The sequence below is a fragment of the Vanacampus margaritifer genome, chromosome 1 (genome assembly GCF_051991255.1).
Source record: "Vanacampus margaritifer isolate UIUO_Vmar chromosome 1, RoL_Vmar_1.0, whole genome shotgun sequence".
Lineage (NCBI taxonomy): Eukaryota > Metazoa > Chordata > Actinopteri > Syngnathiformes > Syngnathidae > Vanacampus > Vanacampus margaritifer.
The window spans coordinates 51,897,328-51,914,879 of NC_135432.1; the positions used below are offsets into that span (position 1 = coordinate 51,897,328).

Consider the following 17,552-nt stretch of genomic DNA (forward strand, 5'->3'; position numbering starts at 1 on the left):
TCAATATCAATACAAAATGCAGTCAATAAAATGTTCACTAGAAAAAAATCAAACAGAACAAAACCCCAGACCCCTGCATAGAAGTGCGCCCAACGAAAGTGTGGCTTAACTGTGTTGAAATAAATGATAAGTCGTCGCAGTACAACTCTTGCAATAAGATTATATTGTGTATACTAACCTGATTAAATAAACACCTCCGGATGGGTATATGGTGTAGAAAAAAAGGAGTTCTCTTTCTTTGACACGTTAGATCCAGTGTTAACCAGCTCCGACCCTCAGCATCCCACTGAATTCACAATCATGCGAGTAAACAATATTGGACTATGGAAATCATGAGCCCGCTAAAAAGATAGTCCTAAAATGGTTGGTCAACTGCAAAGCATGCAGCACTCCAAGAAGATTATTAGTTTGTGAGATGTTTTGATATGCTACTTAACATTGTCTGAAAAACACCGAATGAAGGTTTTTGTAACTGTATTAACGATAAGAAGTATTTAAGGTGCACTTCTGGAGCAGCATGGATGTAGACAACATTGCACATTACAATTAGTGTTGTTTCGATACTGTTTTTTGGCCCCCGATACCGATTCAGACACCCAGCTTTGCAGTATCGGCCGATGCCGATACCATACCGATACCTATGTTTTTTTTTCTCCACATGAAAAAGCTGTCCTGCTATTGGTTCAGAGCATTCAAGGGCCAATAGGATATGTTAGCTCGGCATGCAGTGAACATGTCACACATCAGTGAACGTCGTGCATGAGCAAAACACAAGATGCTGCATCCAAAGTCCTACATTAGCGTCAGAATTAATGGTATCGGCATGTTACATGTTAGTACTCACCGATACCACTGTTTCAATGCAGAATCGGGGCCTCTGCCAATACCAGTATCGGTATCGGAACAACACTAATTACAATGTACACAAAAACAGTATACATTCCTTGATTAGTTTTACTACCAGATATTTTTTAATGGTATTGTTCCTCTTCAATGGAATTGTTTTTCATATTTTAAATGGGTAAAACAAAATCACTAGATCGCCTCAATCAAATATGTATATTGTGGTAAAATTTTCAGTCATATCATCCAACCAACTAAAGCACATTATGTTTTAAAAAGCATTTATGATATCTTTATATTAACCAGAGCCCTTTTTTTTTCTCGACAGCCCTACTTTCTTGGGTTAATTTTGCTGACTGTAGTGCTACTCCCATACATTGCTATCTGCATCAGCCCAATAAACCTGCTATGCGTAGGACAACATGGACACAAATCATATACAGCAGTGGTCCCCAACGACCGGACCGCACAGTTGAAATGTACTTGCTGTACTTTGGGTTAATTGATTAGCCGAGGCTTAAAAATATTTTATTTTGAAAAGTGACCGGATTATCTTTGTTTACGACGGACTCTTGATGCATGTCAAGATGCTAATTATCTCAGGCGCTGATGCTACTCAACAAGTTAACAAAATGAGTAAAAAAAGAGACATATTTGGAAAGTTTCTTTGCTACGGAGAAAAAGCCCAGTGATGAGACAACACAGGAGCCTGTGACCAAGAAGAAGAAAAAAGGGTGCATGGACTGACTTACAGCTACAGATGATTCCCACGCATGATGGCCCAACTCTGCGGCGAGCGGCTCTTAATTTAGCGTTATGGTGAGTGAGTTACTCATGGACTTTAGATTTGTTCTGTGGTGCTTTGTTATGTTGGCTCATTTAAGGAGGGCACTGCTCATAAGGTTACATAAAAATGTGACTTCACATTTATTGTTATATCTACAAAATACCCCAGTTTTTGTGTTGCTCGTATCATTCATAAGCATTACCATAGTGACCTCACCATATTAAAGCGTTGTTGTTACCCTTATTATGGCGTTTGTGCTGTTAGTACAGGTACATAAAAATACATAGTGGACTTGCATTTGTTGTTGTAGCCTTTTATTAATCAGCCGCCAAACAGCCAAGCCCCCTCCCCAACCCACCGGTCCACGAAAGTTGTGGACTTGTTTAAACCGGTCCGTGGTGGAAAAAAAGTTGGGGACCACTGGTATACAGGATAATGTTGTAGAAATTAATCCCTAATTTCTAAGAATATTTAGCCATTCAAACAAACAATAATCAGTATCACTTTGTTCACTTCATCTAAATCAGAACACTCTAAATACCCTAATGAGCAATTATAGACAAGACCACAAGACTTGACCACACAGCTAGCTTCAAGCAGCAACTGTACATCTCAGAATCTAAACACGGCAAGCCAAGAATCCATAGCAATTGATAGGCCAAAAACACACTCAATAGTTTAACCAAATGGTTCTCAACCCTGTTCCTCGAATACCCCTATCCAGCCTGTTTTTCATGTCTCCAACAGCCAACACGGGTGTTTCAAACGATCAGCTAATGAGCAAGCTCTGCATGAAGCCTGATAATAATCCTCAGATGTGTTGACTGAAGGAGACATAGAAAACAGGCTGGATAAAGGTAATCGAGGACTGGGGTTGAGAAACACTGGTTTAACCCATCACAATTTAGTCAGACCCACGTGCCTTGGGTTCCCACTTCCCACCAACCACAAGGACTGTGTGCAGCTGCCTCACATATGGCGAGCAGGCTCAGACATATTATTCATCTTCATTCAACTTTAATCTGGACATCTGATTTAATGAGGAAAGTGTGTAGAGATTCAACATAAAATGTCACTGAATAACAGTTTGATCTTTTTCTTCTTCTGGAGGTAAAATGCATACTCTATTGGGTTAAGGTTAGTTGATTGACTTGGCCAGCCTAATGAAGTCCTTTGTTATGCTGGCACTGTGTTTTGGGTCATTATCTTGTTGAATGATAAGGCTTCTCCTGATTAGTTTAGATGCATTTTTCTGTAAATTGATGGGCAAAATTGTTTGGTAGACTTCAGAATTCATTCTGCTGCTACCATCGCGAGTTACATCATCAATAAAGGCTGGTGAGCCTGTTCCAAAAGTAGCCATGCAAGCCGTAACATGACATTCTTTTTTCATACTCGCAGTGCATTTTGGTCTATATCAACCCAGTTGAGTGAGCATCGGTGTTCACTACTTTTCAAAGAGCATTGTAGGTAATTTTGAGTGCCCTACACGTTTGCTTGCTAGTCATTCGGACACACTAACAAAATTGCATGACCCCCTAGTAGGGTCCAAAAAATAATAATAAAAAAGATCAGGATACCCCCCCCCCCCCCAACCTGTATTTTTTTTAAATTTTCTTTTTTACACAGGCCTTTGTCTCAGAGATGAAATTTTCCAGTCAAAATCCACTTCAGTCACGCAGCTCTTATCCTGGCAACAAGCAGCTGGTTTTAACAAAACAGTGGAATAAATCCACTGCTTGCTAGCTGCCAGTTTCTAAAATGCTAGACAGTCAGAGGAAGCAATCAGACCACATTAGAGCATTTAGATTTTTAGGAACCCACAAGAGTAGTAGTTAATACTATTAGTTGATTCAACGTGAAAGTACACCAAATCAAAGTTAAAAGCAGAGCTAAGACTAATGTATGTCACTGTTGTTTTTATAGTTTGTCCATCAAAATTAAGAACTAGTACCCTTCCTCACACATATTTCCAGTAAGAGAGGCAACAGTAAGATCTCTATTGAGTTTAAGAACACTACTCATTACAGCCCATCTTAGCATTTCAAATATATGTTTACCATTGTAGTCCTTAAAATTGGAGGAAATAAGAAAAAAAAGACCACTAAAACACAAATCTGGGATAATCACATCCAATGTAGCTGCATACAATCAACGCACATTGTTCCAATTACATGCCATTTAAATTAAATGCTCAGGTTGTGCCTACAATTGTTGTCCCATTTCATGGTGCAACAAAATTGTGGGTCAAAATACTTTTGTTTTTTCCATCCTGGTTTCCTTCCTCCTGCTTTGTAAGTCTGACACTGTTCCACTTACAAGACAATAGGGTTGAAAAAAGTGAGAGTTGTCATGATAATGATCATAAAAGCCAACGCAGCTGCACTTTGTGAGGTAGAGACCTTCCTTGAAGACATTTTTTACCATTAACACAAGTTAGCAGCTATTTTCATAGTCATGATCAATCATTACCTCAAAGGTGGAAGGAGGTACTGTAGGTGCAAGTCAGTAACGGGAAATTGGGAATAAAAGGATCCATCAACAGCAATAGAAGAACTTTCCTCAAGGGCGGCAAGACGGCTTACCAAGATCAACCTCAATCTAGTTTCACTGGATAAGATGCTTGAACAAGCAGACCCAACTAGGCTGGAGAGATGCATGCAAGTGTCAATTAGAAGCAAGGCATTGGCGTTAAAACGCCACTGAGTAGCAGATTTATGATCAGTGTCTGCTTTAATACTTAGAACTCTGTCAACATCACTTCAATTGCATGTGTACACACTTGGTAAGCGTGAACAAATGGATCGCAGCAGGAGCTTTTCCTCCCATTCTGTTGCATAGGCCAGGGCAAGAATTTGGATGGAATTATAGGAAACAACAGCATACTGAGTGTTGCATGCTTAAATGTATTTGTTTAGTAATGTGAACTTAAAGTCCACTTTCCTGAGTTTATGCTCTGTAACCTGTCGCCAAGGCAACCTGGGATGAAATCCAGTTCCAACACGTGTGGTGCTAAACCAACAAACGTTAAAAAAATAATAATAAAACCAGTAAAACCAATTTGTAAATTTGTTTTTCTACAACAAATGTGGCACACAAAATACTAAAATTGTGAAAAATGTCATTGTGCTCTTCTCTCATTTAGTTTGCATTCTACTTGTAATGCATATCACCCACTATCAAGGAAGAAGCTTATTGGTGTTAAAGCTAATGCTTGTGTTTTAATTGACTTAAACGGATGTGCAACTCATTCCACTCAAGTGGACAATCTTGTTTAATTCTCATTGACTAATAGGATTTTAAACCTTGGATGGATTGCAAGTCCTACTTTGATAGCTCTCCCTCAGATTGTTGGCCTCAATTAACCACGTTGATCCACCTTCAATATATATATATTTTTTAATTCTGTTCAATATTCCTTTCTTATTTAAGATTTAAGAATAATGTTTACTATAGCTAGGTCACTGGCACTGGTTAGTTTAGTGGATCTACAGGGCCGTGTTTTATCAGTTGACAAAGCTGCAGTCTTAATACATCTGAGCCGCCCCTTCACTTGCATGAACTCAAATACACGTGGTCAAGGGCACATATCCATTCCGGTCACATCCCTGCCACGGCACTGACCCTCATCCGTTTCGGCTTTCTCCAACAATCCAAATATCTTTCAGTCTGCTTATGCAACATGGCACCGCTAATCCATGCAGCTGCCACACAATGTGAAGGTATTTGGTTGGGACAGGCTTTAAAAAACATTTAGCCATCTCGATGGCTCACAGCTTGAGGAAACTATTTAGGTTCAAATACTGTATGGAAGGGACAGATTGGAAGATAGACCAAAAGTGACCCAAATAAATAAGCCACTTGGAGCTTTGATGCTTGCACTGAGTCAGATGGTTTGGCACACAGCGTTGTAGCCCATGGGTTAGTCATCTCTCTATCATTCCATTGTTGGCAGAATGGACCTTTCATCACACATGCCGAGCTTGTCGTTTTAGCTACACTGGCAGTGAGAAAATTCTAGATTACGTCAAACAGAATTAGGAAAGGCAACATGACAAGCACTGCGAGCGCCACAGAACAGAGGCGCTGTTATCCACAAAAACAAACACAATGAGTTTCAGTTTTGGTGCTTGATATAAAAAGGACCTGTAATCCTTCTTGACCCTTTATTGATAGAGATAAAGAAAATGGCCAAAAAGAGCCTGTATTCTCTCTGGTTGCCAAGACAAGACATGGTTGAGTCATTTCTGTGCGCTCCACTTGCAACTGGTGTTTGTTTACCTACACACTTACTGAATTGGCCATAGCAAAAAGTTTCCTCATTTTTATGATTTGAAGAACAGGGAGGAAAACAACAACAACAACATAAATCTGACTGACTCATTCATAATGCAAAGCATGGATTCGGAGTAACTTTGAGGGACATTGCCAAGGGTCACCTGATGTCCATATTCAAAATCTAACAGTGACAGTGTGTACATTATAGGAGGATGTCAACCGTTTTAACTGGCTTCTTTGCTCCCACTTTCATCTTTGCAATCTGCAAAAGCTTGTGAATAGAAACAGGACTTAAAATTTGAGGTTGATCAAAGAGGTATGATGAGCTCAGTGCCAACAAGCAGTTAAAGTATGAAAGCAACAGTTAGAGGCTTTATTTTGCCCAAAAAGAGTAAGAGAATTGCCTTGTGGTGCACTTAGGGATGATGGAGAACACCAACAGATGCTAAAGCTGGCAAATGGCGCGTTATAATTTTGTACAAATAAACACCTTGCTTTTCAACAGTCCATTTGAAGTGAGCCTGTGTGAGATCAATCTGCCTCTCCAAAGGGATAACAGCAAAAGAACCCATTTTAGTAAGGCTCTCTAGAGACAGGCTTCTATTCATAAGGCCTGTGAATGCTTTAGCTGTTTCCAACCACGCGGTCCTTCACTTGGTCAAAAGGCGTTCTTGGGGGAAGAAAAAAAAAACTACTAGTGATGAAGGATCCATGGCTCAGGTCCACCATTCAGATCTATGTTCATCTGTTTTGTTACTCGATAGCCAAAAGACAGACCCGTTTGTCATCATTTTTTAGATCCCCACCTGTGTTCACTCATCCATCTCATTGCACAAACACAATGAGATGACAGCTAACGCTAATGACGCATTGTGTTTTGGGCGATAGCCAATAGAAGACTAGAAGACAGGATTTTTACTCTACTTGAGAGCTATAAACTGCATATTATATGATTTGAAAGTACAGCAATGTTTGAATCAAGCGTAAAACGTTACTGTTTTAAAATGGTTCCAATCTAATTCAAAAAACTTTGTTAATGAATAACAACCTGAGCAAACTAGATGCATCTACTCATTAAATCTCATTGAGGTTTTCAACTTGGACCATGTGACCTATAGGCCACGTGCTTGTTGATTTAGCATACATGCAAAAGACTGTACATTGTGGACAGGTATGAAAAAACTCTATTTTACAGGAATCCCATCAAAACCGCAAATGTGAAAAGGGAATCAAATCCATACAAATGAATAACAAATGCATTAACTGGAATATACCAACCCACAAGCTTAGTTTAATGATCAATTACTAGCAGCATAGATGGCACAGAAAACATGTCTCATTAACGCAACTGCATTATACTTTTAGGTTCAATACCCAGCTTTAGAGGAAAGACTTGGTCTGCACAGATAGTAAAAAAAAACACAAAAAAACAGCAATGTGGCATATTCCCGAATGCTATGTCACAGTAACACCCATGTCTGAATTTTATTCTCCATCTGATGTGATTAATTGGAGGGGATTCTGGGGAGTGTTATTTTTTTGTGTCAATTTAAGAACTTGTATCACATTGCTCAGACATCTAAATAACCTACTTCTGAAAAGATAAACTGCATTTTTCAATGTGGAAGTGAAAGTTGTTGGTAAATGGTTACTTCATTTAAATAACGCTTTTCCACCTTACAAGGCCCTCAAAGCGCTTTGCTTGGACTCAAAAGAGGAATTCTGCCACTTGTGCTACCACTAGGGGTTGCTAGGAGAAGGGTCCCAGAGCAGTGATGGGGCTCAGTCTCTGTGAGCCAAAGGGGCCTCCCGGGAAAAGACGGTCCAGAGAGCGGGGGACTCTCACGAATGTCTGGAAATTTTCCCACAATCAAACACAAACAGATTCACGCAGGGCAGCAGAAAGGACCAAGGAGAAAGAAAGGAAGTGAGTGTGGAATGAGGAAGATCTGACAGTTACAATAACAAGGGCCAAACGAGTTCATGCTCAGTCATACTGCTTGTCATAATGCTTCATATGCTAACACTGTTATGGAGATGAACTGTGTGAAAATGACTATAATGTAATGTATGGTACGTACTACATTATTGGCTCAGAAAAAAAAATTGGTGGGACACTAAAATTAAAAAGTAAAACATACAGTAACTTCTTTGGGCTGGTGCTTCGTCGACACTAAAAGACACAACCACCGTGATTGTGGGTAAAATGCATCAGCAACTTGCTTTTTGCCAAAATATCTCAATAATTGAGGATGTCAGTTGCCAGATATCAGATGATATCGATACTACACCTCCATAAATGAAAAAGACATTGGATCAATCATCAATTGAGAATACAGGCTATATGATATGAGTATATAAAAGCACAAGTCAAAAGAGGAAAGGAAATGATTAAGTGTGTCAATTATGAAGGGGGGTGAAGAAGGACCATCCTTTCTCCATTTTGACTGCTGTCCTAAAGAGATTACATCTTGAGAGAAAATTTGATATGCATGCCTTGTTTCCAGTGGTTCAACGAAAGTCTTCAAACTTCCTTTTATAGAAGTAAAAACCCCCATGCTGGATATTATAAATAAGAAGCAGGAATGCAGAAAGACAAGAAATAAACATCCATGCTGGTCTGTTATCTACACCCAGCTGTGCCGTTTAGAAGACAATCTTTCAAGCTGATGTCATACAGCCACACAGTGTTAGTGTTAAAATAGGTTTCCTATAATTTGACACAGAGCAACGCCACTAAATGTGGACCTTGAGTTCTAGGCCACATAACATTAACTAAAATAGTTATCAGGCGCCAATTAATGCCGAATGCATGGTCCTGAAAGTATCAGTTGCTCAATCGTTAACTTTCTAAGTGAAAAAACAAGACTGAGCTTTGCTATTCAGGAAAGGTTCACCTTGAAATCAGGTTGTAATTTGATGTTAAAAACCACGGACTGTCAAACATCAAACAGGATTTTTTTTATTTTTTTTAATCTTAAAATATTATTGCTTTGGGTTGACCCTAAAATAAAAGAATTTTCTAATCTGGAAAGGATTGAAGAGCATAAATCTGATGCCAGGTCCAACTTTAAAAGCTCAGTTCAGTGGCACAGTGAATTTGAGATGTGTAGGTGAAGGGGAACCTGTTGGCAAGAGAACACTGTGGGGTTGACGTTATGGAGTTTGATAAACTATTCCATATGTGCTCCAGATCCCAAGTGAAAGAGCTGCTTTGTGCTCAGTAAAGTATCAAGCGCACATGTCCCAAATGGAGCCCCACAATCACCTTCACCACTCAATCCTTCCCCTTGCTTCTACTGACAGAACCAATGTGTTGCTTTCTCTGTAGCTCGGGGTATTATTAGCTCAGTATAGGGAGGCTTGAGGTCTATGATTGGATGCTCTGGTCTAAACCCTCATCCTGTAGCCTATCGATGTAATTTACCGGTGACTGGATAGACATACGGGACCTCAACAACACCTGTAATTTGAGGGTTGCGGTGGATGAAAAGATGTATCAAGCGAACCAAGGCTTGCAACAAGGACGGAAACGCAAGTACACACAGTACACAGAGAGTCGTCACACAATTTAAAGTGACCAGTGGTACAGGAATTATGATATGACTATTGTGCAAATGGTGCGAGTCCTTGAGCACTTTAAATGTCCAGTACTGTGGAACAGTGATCAGCAACAGTTATGCAAATACACACAGTGCTGAAACTACAATAATGAATATGGTAATATGCCACACAGTGATATGCAAAACGGGTGGTGGGGGTTGCAAAATATTACTATGGAATTATGAGTCGACAGTTTAGGGAGTTAAGTTAATGGCAAGAGGGAAAGAGCTTTTGGAACGTCTGCTGGTTTTCGTGTGCATAGTTCGATAATGCCTAACTAAGGGAAGGAGCTGGAAAAAGTGGTATGGTGACCGGATGAAGAGAGTCCAAGAGAATTTTCCCTGCCCTTGTCTTAGTTCTTACAGTGTGCCTGCAGTCGGGGTACCAAGGATATTCTCAACAGTCTGATTTTGTCTTTCTATGTGTCAGCACCAAACCAGGCTGTATCGGATAGACAAATGACTGATTCAATGACTGCTGTATAGAACTGCCTCAGCAGCTCCTGTGTCAGGCTGTGCTTCCTCAGGAGCCATTGGAAGTGTATACTCTTGATTGGCCTTTTTCAGGATTGAGTTGATGTGGATCTCCCACTTCATATCCGGAGAGACTGTAATTTCCAGGAACTTGAGGAATCTCAAGGGTGTTCACCAGGGAAGTTGGACAGTGTGCGGGGCAGCTGTAGCAAAGGATGTTGCCTGAAGTCCGCTATCATCTCTACAGTCTTGAACGTGTTCAGGTCCAAGTTGTGTTGGTTGCACCAGAGCACCAGCCACTCCACTTTCTGTCAATATAATGCAGACGATTGTGGTGTCATCTGCAAACTTTAGTGTGCAGTCATTTGTGCAGAGGGAGAAGATCAGCGGGGAGAGGACTCATCCTTGAGAGGCCTCTGTGCTGATGGTGCGTGTTGATGATGACCCCACCAGCTTCAACTGCTGTGTCCTGCCCGTCAGGAAGCTGTAGATCCAATGGCAGATGGCAGGAGAGACACTGAGCTGGAGGCGCTTGAAGGACTTCAGGGATTATTAGGTGAGCACCTGCTTGTAATGTGTTTAATGACTGAGGATCGAATCCAGTGTGTGGCAAAATGCAACACATACTGCTGCTACAAAGTCCCATGCTATGGAGTCAGAACAAAGCCTGGTGAAACCAAGAACTTATATCGCATGGTGGTAACATGCAAATCAAATCAGTGAGTTCATGCTGTACTCACTAATGTGCAAAGGCCTAGCTAACATTGAAACATTATGAATGATATTTTTTTTTTTTACTTCACAGCTGGTTAATCCACATTCTCATCTAATGCCAAGAGGTCTTTTCAGTATCAGTCATTCCTGCTATGCAGCGCTTCCTCTCGAACTCAGGTGTGTCCTAGCAGAGAACAACTTTACCACTGTCTAGAAGAAACAGACCAGAACCTATTCCAGCCCCCCATCAACAAGACATGCTGAGTGATATCTCCTGGTCAAGCCAGATAGAAACATTAATTGGATAATCAAGAACATTTAATGGGAGAGGTTCATTTGTGAAGGAGTCTTCAGGGTGCCCAAAAAAACAGTTGAGCAACGTCTCCTAAAGTTGATTTCGCTACAAGATTGGGGCACACTTCAGACCTGGCTCAGGAAACTCTGCAGGAAGGTGTGAGCACAACAAGGCTCTCACACCTTTTGAAGCATGGCCTGGTCTCAAGAAGGGCAGTAAACTAACAGTAAAATGTTATGTAAATGTTAATGGGCATATATCCTGTTGCCCTCCTGTTGCCTGCATCCACTATTGCTGTAAAACGTTGCAAATTTCCCAATTGTGGGACTAGTAAAAGTTATCTTAAGGAAGCCACTTCCATCCAAGGAAGGTGAACAGTAAAACAATAAAAATAAATAAAAATACATAATGTGGCAGAATGAAAGTAGAATGTTGAGGTTTGGAGCCCGCCAGTCAATAAATCAAACCTTTTCAAGCATGATGGAGTCCTTTGTCATTAGGCAAATGTGACAACTAAGTGGCTTAGGGAACAAAACAACATGTTTGGTCATGGCTGTGTCATCTTCATAACTGAAGTCGGAATATTTTCCCTCTTATCAACAATATAAAACTTTGATTCATAACAAGATGGTACACACAATAAATCATGTTAATCAATCAAAGTTAGTGTAAGAGCCATTTCTGTTACTTGTTTATTTGTTAAACCTGCCACCACTAGGGGGAGCAGTGGTACCCATTTGCCCTGGCCCGAGGCTACGTAATCAATGGGATGATGAGTCTCAGGTGTAACCAGTGGGAGAAGCAAACCGTTTTGGATCGTGATCGTGTTGTGTCTGGTCATTATGGAATCATGTTTTCTGTCCAAGTGGAAACAAATTTGAACTTACTCTAAGTTAATAAATCATCATTGTAAAGCCGAAACTGGAATGAATCTTAGTCATTGAACCACGCGTTAAAACAACCCACAGGTAACCATGATTGGCAAGAGGGTCACAACAGTTAGGCTAAGTGCTAAAAATAGATAATGGTAGAACACAATGGATACTTTACTTTCAACCTATTTTGTTGAAACCTCGATTTTCAGACAGTGAAGTATTTATTAGTAGTTGAACTGTGTACTTGACTTATTCTAATATTTTGATTTTCAAAAATGAAACACTTTACAATTTTTTGTTAATCCACTGAAATTTAACATAAGTCATTAATGTTTAAAAATGTCTATGCATTTATGCCGCTGTGTAAGCTCTGTACATTGTGGTCCTCAGTGTGAAGCTCACTGCCTGACAGCTGGGAGAGAATGAACAGGTTATGTTACAGTAGGACATAATTTATGTACTCCTCTTCAGATATTTGGAAGTGCAAATGCACGTTAAGGGAATGTACTTCATGGAGCCAGAAATATGGTTGCCTCATGCTACAAAAAGAAAACTGAGGACCATCCAGTTGCTATTTTTTGTATGTACTCATAAAGTTAAAGTAAGGATATTAGGGGTTACATTTGGACAGGAGGTCATAAACACCACCTATTACTAAGGGCTGGGAGAAGAGGGCTATAGGGGGCATTGGGGGGATCACTTTTAACAGACACAACATGTGGTGTCTGGAATAAGATTATGCCTTAACAGCTAATTACTCCCAGACTTCTTTCTTAAACCCTGTGCCAGGAACTGCAGTAAGCATGCAAGCAGCCTGCATTGCCACCACAGGGGAAGAGCAGACTGAAACAGTGATTACTGTATTAGCAAGAGGTTGTAGACATGTACCGTGACTAACAATGCAAGTTAATGACATGGGGATTCTTGATCATTAGAATCTGTAAGAGACAAGTCACATGTTACCTACATTGCCACATTTGCAATTATCTCACATGCAACCAGCAACTTGTCATTATATTCAAGTATTTTTCCAGAGCCAATTTTTCCAATTACCAGAAGTGCCCATCTCTTTATTTTTCATGGCAAACCTAAATTGTGTGATCACATCTTTAAGCAAAATGCCTTCTCTGCACAACAATTAGATTACACTTTAATGGCCTGATGGGTAGTCACAAAACAAAAAGCTAGTAGAGTAGAAATAAGAAAACATCAGCCCACCCACATAATACATATACATTTTGGTTTTGTTCAATGTGGTTCGGTTTTTGTTTACATTGGTAAAATTTGGGAAGTTCAAGAACCGATACCAGGTATCGGTGGCGATACCAGCCTTATTTTAAGGTATCTGTACTCACGACGGTGGCTGATAACCCTCCTGTGGCCGTTTTATGATCACAAACTAGAAATTACCGTAGAAGAAAATTGCCATTAATGTCACGCATTTTTATGGACAAAATACTATATTGGGATATATTGGTCTTTCTTTAAAATTATTGGTCATTGTTTTGGGGGGAAATTTTATGTATCAGTGGTTTTGGTATTTGGTGTCGGTGATTACTAATGTGTTGAGTTATCGTACCGGTATCTGTCTGGAAAACAGTGGTATCAAACATGCTCAACACAATGTTGTTGAATGGTTGACTAAGGACTGTCATTGTCTTCATAACAATGGAACACAACTCTAGATTAATAATAATAATAATAATAATAATATTAATAACAGAAATGTATGCTTGATGACAGGTTACATTGCTTGCTGTTATAATGTAGCTGTATTTGATTTGTAGCTATAACCGCCACACCTACAAAGTACACCCCATGCAGGAAACACATGCCTAATCAGGATTTACTTATCCAAACAGAGCCATAGAAAATTGAATTAAACTGGACTGCTCAGTGGCAACCTTGTTTATACTGCACTACTGTGACCCTTCCTTTACTGGAGCATAGAACTGATTGATGGGGCATGAAGAATCATCACTTGTGTATGACATCAGGAATCGAATGGGGGGCGGGGGGGGAACGTGATGTTTTCTCAACATTGTTTATCATCTTTTTGTAATAAACAACCATATGTCAAGGAAAGTATGGCAACAATATAATGGTAATTTGTCCACCTCAATTTTCTTGTTCCTTTAAGAATCATCAACAGATTACACTGTGTCGCGCTGGTTTGAACTTGCCTGTAGACAAACACCATGCTGAAGTGAACTGCACCACTTTGCATAAACATGACTGAACAATGAGCCTGCATCACCCCTCCCTGCCCTGTGGCAGAACAGCTTATACTGGGCACACACCAGTGTCAAGTGCAGCCTGCTTGATTATCTGCTAATGTATGCCACCATGTCGCCTGGGCAAGCTTCAAAGGCATCTTTCCACCTCCAGTAAAGTGCACACAACCCAATTCTCCATATCCTCCTCCTCAGTCAGCAAGGGTACAGCCAGAAGCAGCCCACGTCAGCCAAGGGGCTTTGTTACTTTTGGACCAGACCTATTTTTCTTTCTTCCCAAACTTCGGAAACACACAGGTAGCTGGATGAGGATTGCGCTTGCTAATCAAAACATTGGAACTAAAAATACTCCTGCCAAACTGCTGAAACAGCTGCTCGAGACGAACTGGAAGGCAAATTCCATTTCATATGTATGATTTTACCGTTTTCAAGTTTCAAATGATTCACGTGGCTTACATGTAAAAATTAACAGATCTAGTTAGACAACCTTGATATTCATTTTCTGTGGTCCACAAACGTGAGCCTCTTCTTTCAAAAGAGATTTGTCAGTGGATATACACAAAGATGTAACATTTTCCGTTTTCTTTTAATATTGTGGTGTTTTAAAAATGAGTACACACCTAGAAATGTCTAGAGAAGCTAAATTTTAGATTTAAAGAGAAAGTAATTCACAAGCATTCAAGTGAGTCTAATCATTATTTAAAATTCAGAAAACTTTGTGTTCACTGAAAATTTTAACAAAAACGGTTTGTACTCAACATAATGTTGACCCATAGAGTGGAATGTGGCAGATGCTAACTGCAAAGCTGTGTGGGTGAGGAGGAGGAGGAAGAAGCGGAGGAGGGGACAACTGCGCGCTTGGCATGGCGCACTGCTTGTAAAGCCTGGTCAGCTGAGCAAGAGACACATTGCCGCATCACTGCCAGATGTTCAGTGGGATTAAATGGCTCAATACCTCCCCATCCTCTTTGACTTACAGACTGAGTTTTAAGAGCTATGGAGGCCTGCAAGTAAGTAAACAACCACCGTAGATATAGTATCATGAACACAGCATGTTATTTTTAGAAACATGCAATAACACTAGCAAGCTCATAAACACATGTTAGAAATTACTTCTACTGATATTCTGTGAAGAAATAAAGAAACACCCGGTTTACATTTACTGGTCACAACAATAGGGACACCTGCACAATTGAACAATCCAAAATAGAAGCCAACAAAGAGAGCAATTTATACTACTCACTTAGTTACTAGTCAACAACATATTTGTTATTGGTCACTGACAGAGTAGTGGTTCATTCACCTAACTTTTTCGCAGGCAGCATGCATTTACTTCCCACTCAGTGATGGGGCGACTGCGAGTACGAATGGTTCTGTCTCTATTCATACAGTATGTGTCCTGTGATTGACTGGCGACCAATCCAGGATGTAGTCTGCCTTTTGGCCAGTCAGCTAGGATAGGCCCAGCTCCCCGCAGCCTTAACAGAAAAAGCGATAAAGAAATTGGATGGACAGTTGTTTTATTGTAGTGCATCTCCATCTCTACGGTATTGTGGTTACTGCATTAACATATCGCTTACCCTTATTAGAAAATTTGAGTCTTAAGAACCTAGAGATCAGTAGGCACATTGTTTGTGCAAACATTTTTGATATGGCTCTGATGTCAAGTGTTCCTAATGCTATGGACAGTTGCAGTATTATACAGTACATACATTAAGATAAATTGAAATGCTACGATAAGATTTTAGAAGAAAATTTTAGCCACATCCATCCATTTCCTATACTGCGTATCCTCACTTGGGTAAACTGGCTTGCGATACGGGGTACACCCGGGACTGGCCACGAGCCAATTGCATAGCACATAAATTGTAGACTAACTAATAAACTAGTTGAGCTATAACAATAACGGCTTGAAATTGTTCACATTGTTGTCCAGTGATGCCAACCTCATTTCTGTCAGCTTGCTCTGTCCAAACAGTTACTAAATTGGGTTCTACATCTCTTTGATTTTTCTGGTACAGGCTAAATATAGCATCAAACAAAACAATAACGGCATTGAAAATAACGTGAAGCATTTAAATGTTTGTGGATCACCCAAGCTGACAAAATAGAATAAGATGTTTGTAGGTATGTGCTCTTTGATGTCAGTCATTTAAAACAAAGACATCTTTCCTCCTAAGATGTTTGTAGTTATGTGCTCTTTGATGTCAGTCATTTAACACAAAGACATCTTTGCTCCTATTCTTAGTCCGTTCGGCCTGCTCAGTATAGATTGCATTTATTCAAACTAAGAGACAGTAATTTATGTGTTAGTAATTTGCGTTTGTATATCCGCCGAAGACGTGATATGAATCCCCTGAATCAAACTCCACTCGAGCTACATACACTCACTGCTGTACATTTCTGCCATGATGATTGTTATTAAGGATGTAGAGCGCCCTCTATGGGTACTCGGCCGAACCAGCGTCAATTTAGACATTTGAGTAGTCCGTAGACAAAATACAAATACAATAGATTGAGTATCCATGTAAGGAAGCTCTTTGGCATTTTGGCACATATAGAAGAAGACTAGAATGTCACGGTGACTAATAATCAAGTGTATATAGAACACGTCGTTGCTCAGACCTGACGTTTTTTTTTAACGGCGGGTGCTCGAAGCGAGCTAACGTTGGCATCCTTTTCACAAGCTTAAAAGAGATGTCGCGTAACAACACCCATAATGCTCACATTTTCATTTTTCAACAACACAAATGCGGTGTGAACGAGGTTTGAAAATGTAAAAACACTGTCAAACGATGTTTTACTTGCGAGGATGCCCTCTAACGTGTGTCACCTCCACGCCGACTGCAGCCTCGATGCTACCGTACCTCCCCGGCTGAGGAAGGCACAGCCAGGGGGGGTGACAGCCCCATCACAACCCGATCACCTCACGCTCGTTCAGCAGGTAAAATGAAATAAAATCAGTGCTTACCGCCTCGGTTATTTTCGGAGAAACCAGGTTCTGCTCAGCAATAATGATAATAATCCGTTAATGCTGTCACCGGATAAATGTAGTGTGGGACAGTGGCGGCGACGTCCTGCCTCGAATGAGCTGCTCATTCAGCTGAATGATAGTGAAGTGCAGAGGGACTGTCAAGTCGGTCGAAACAGCGGCACCACGCCTCCCTTCTTAAAGCTACGGCGCTCTGTACGCTTGTGCGTGTGTGCGTAAGAAATTTGTTTCGGTTTCAAATGTGCAAGTCGATAACCTGTTGTGCATTAAATTGAACCTTTTATTTTGTGTTTTACATTTGGCCACATTTAATGGTGTGACAAGCAAACCAAAACTGCGCCTAACTCAAATAAAAAACGTTAGCTCTATTTTTCCTAGGCCAAAGCAATGAGTTTATTTAGACTTTTTATTTTTATTTTTTATATATATTTTTTTTTAAATAAATAATTAAATATTCA

The 17,552-nt window shown here is 40.2% G+C and overlaps 1 protein-coding gene across 1 annotated transcript in view; it reads right to left on the bottom strand.

Moving 5' to 3' along the window:
• daam2 (dishevelled associated activator of morphogenesis 2) overlaps nt 1–17,218 on the bottom strand; it is a 94,791-nt gene extending 77,573 nt beyond the window's left edge. Inside the window, exon 1 of the mRNA XM_077583042.1 lies at nt 17,074–17,218. The gene's annotated coding sequence lies outside the window, so the exon portion shown is untranslated. The remainder of the gene's footprint in view (nt 1–17,073) is intronic.
• Nucleotides 17,219–17,552: the final 334 nt, after the last annotated feature.